General features: G+C 37.8%; 1 protein-coding gene across 2 annotated transcripts in view; it reads left to right on the top strand.

Moving 5' to 3' along the window:
• Positions 1–694: 694 nt before the first annotated feature.
• LOC129725481 (protein GDAP2 homolog) overlaps positions 695–3,234 on the top strand; it is a 198,372-nt gene continuing 195,832 nt past the window's right edge. The window contains exon 1 of one of the 2 annotated variants that reach the window (XM_055681384.1): positions 695–1,045. The gene's annotated coding sequence lies outside the window, so the exon portion shown is untranslated. The remainder of the gene's footprint in view (positions 1,046–3,234) is intronic. The other variant, XM_055681385.1, reaches the window with a different exon arrangement.

Consider the following 3,234-nt stretch of genomic DNA (forward strand, 5'->3'; position numbering starts at 1 on the left):
ATATGGTCATCTCATCTCAGTTATTCGTAAAAAACATCTGTATTACTGTTCCACGAACAGAAAACCTGATCCATAATGGGTCAAACCTGTACGATAATTAAAAAAAACCACTGATCTTAAGCTCCTAGCTCTTAAGGAACTGGAAGCAATTTTCGTTAAAACATTGTCTCAGCTACTTTATTTATTGAGAATCAGTATTATTTTTTACAATCGTATGAAATTACGATAGCGTAACTCGTCCATCATAACAGAACAGAGGTGAACGGAATCGTTACAATCTGTTGCTAAAAACATGGCGCCGTAAAGATAGCCAAAAAGCGTTTGTTCGGTGAGCTTTTCTTTTATGGCAAAAGCTCAGATTTTACCACCCCACTCGGAAGCACAGCTTTGACTTTAACTGTGTTACTAAAAGCTACGCAAGCATGAGCCTGATTGTATAAATCACATGAAAACGTACACATAATCAAACAGAAAGAAGACGAGTCTCTCACAAACCGAAAAATGTATTGGTGAGCAAGGATGCTAGATTTTCTCGGCAGTGGCAGCATGGTCATCCGTCGACGGTCGTGAAAAACATAACTCACGGAGACGTATTCGTGCAGCATCCTCGCTTCCTTAGCTGTTCACTTTACTATATTCTACCAATTACTGTATTGGTAGTAGCGTAAACTAGAGTAGTAGCGAGTTTTTCCCGCACCAGGCTTCAGTGAGTGGGTGACAGCAGTGCGGAACGGTCAGAAATATAAAACTATAAAGAAAAGCGTGTACATCGTTCGAAGAAAATATAGGCTAAGTAAAAGTGGTCGGGTTTTCTTATAGTTTGTTACGTGTGATTCAACTGGCTGGAAAATTCGCACTAATCAACGTGTCCGTTGTCGGGAAGTTTGGCTGTTCGGTGTGCTATTTTCTGGATCGTTGATGTGATAAGAGAAACGAACAAAAGTTTTTTTTCGAAGTTCAAGGATATTCCTGTGGTGGAGTTCGGTGCGTGTGTCGTCTACTGTGCTCTTTGTATTATCAATTTCCTGAATATTACCTTTTAAAAGTAAGAACAGCGTTTCCGTAGGAATCATGAAGAAAGGTTTTACTTAGCGAGAAAGTGGTATTGCAAGGTGGGCTAAATTTTTGCAAGCCAATTTTGTTAATTCAATTATCTAATCGCGAAAAAGAGTGAGAGCGTGTTGGTTCAAAGTAGCGCTAAATATTCTGTATATGCTTTTGGAGTTTTTCCAAGGATGTTACTCATCGTCTGCCAATGAAAATAGCTACCAAAGTTCTGTTACGAAACCAGCTCGAAGTTTTGGGCAGAACAGAAACAAAAAAGTGATAGGCTTTGTGATCAACTCGGTTTGAGCTACATTTTGTGGGTTTGCCAAAATAGGCCCGGTAATCAGCGAAGGAGAAACAAATTTGGCAAGCTACCTTACCAAATAGCCCGAAAACAAAAGAAGACATTATTTTCATGGCTTGTTGAAATTAAATCTCTAATTAATTTTTCATGTAACAGTACACAATCTCAACGATGGCATCCCATTCGGAGCAGAGAGTGTATGTATGTGACAGAGGAAAAAGAAAAAACGGTGTAACGCCACTAGAAAGAAGATATCAGCGGAAAATGGCATTGCGAATTTTAGTAGGTATAAAAATGGAAAATATCCTCTGAGATATCTGCTCTCTTCCAGTCTGAAGGAACTAATCACAAAGAGAAACAACCACCCTCGCTAACTAAACTGCTATCATCACTTAGAAAAAGAGAGCATCGAAGTGAGAAATAGGACCGCTCTCAACAGTGACTACACATGCTACCAGTTACGTACATTTGACGCTACAGAAACAAGGAGTCCCTGGCTTTATAGTGTTAGTGCGAGCGTTTTTAATTTTTCCGATTAGTACTAAAAAAACATCTTCATGTAAATAACTGACGTGGGAGAAAGCTGTGCCTGTTTTAGTGCCAACAGCTAGGAACCATCCACACTTCTTTCTGCTTACCTTTCTCGGTACATCAATTGGCAGGTGCCGTCACTTCGTTAGCGATTTTTCCGCTACTGACGGCGGCACCGATCGAAGGAAAATGTCAAAGTTTGTATTTACACTACTACATGGCAGGATTTTTCGGTTGAAATGTTTTGTTCCCGAGATGAAAGAAGCGAAATGTGACACCCTTGCAAATGGACACATATGGGTGCAGAAAAGTAGCGGAAAATGTTGCTTTTGTTTGCAACGAGTACCTACATGATGGACAGTTATTTAGCTTTTATTTTTGATGTGCGTGACAAGGAAAACTTGTTATGGTTGTAAACGCATCCCAGAAAGTGTTCGGAGGGCTTTGCTAGGGCCCTGTTGTTGTAAGATCAAAAACTAAAGTGAAATTTGTTGTAAAATAAAAAAAATTAACCTTCTAAGGCTTTCGTGGCCTTCAAAGTAGGGAAAAGTGAGGTAAACTGAGACGATAAAAAATGATTTTCTCTTTGAACCTAATACAAAATTTATATTTGAACATTTTTAGCGAATGCTACCAGATTCTGATAGCCGGGCTTTATTCTGAAAAAGGTTGGACTTAAAAGATCTACAATTATGCTTCTCTAATGGCACGGTTGAATTGAAAAACGTAGATTCGGTTTTGTTAAAAATATCTGGCTAGAAATTGTCTTTTTGCGAATGTACTAAGTGTAGGACGAACTTTTTCACATAAACGAAACCTAACTTGGTGAAACTGACACAAACATTTGCGGTGAGTAGTTTAAAGTTGTTTAGCGGATGCACTAGTTTCCACACCATTAAGGTGATACAAAACTGATAGCTGCAAAGGAACCACACTGAAACTTTTTCATATGCATCTTCTCATGCATTATTAAATGTTGGCTTTTTTAAAATCTTCTTTCAATCCTAGTCTTCCACGAAGAACGATTAGTTAATATAATCAATAATATGGAATTTTGTATCAGATCGATCTGTTCGTGAGCAACATAACATTAGTTCATTCTTTTGTTTTAATACCCAATTGATCAAAATTCATTTCGCAATTCCAACAAATCTATATCTATGAAGAAATTACCTGCAGCCATCATGAATCGGAGAATGTGAGGAAGGTGTTTTTTAAAATTTTTTTTCAATACTTATATTTCGGTCCTATTGTAACTGTACACTTAATGTGACACCATGCATTCTTATTTTTTTTAATTGCTTGACATAGAATGACGTAATATGATAACAACACATAATGTGACATGATAG

Source organism: Wyeomyia smithii, chromosome 2 (assembly GCF_029784165.1).
Source record: "Wyeomyia smithii strain HCP4-BCI-WySm-NY-G18 chromosome 2, ASM2978416v1, whole genome shotgun sequence".
Taxonomy (NCBI): domain Eukaryota; kingdom Metazoa; phylum Arthropoda; class Insecta; order Diptera; family Culicidae; genus Wyeomyia; species Wyeomyia smithii.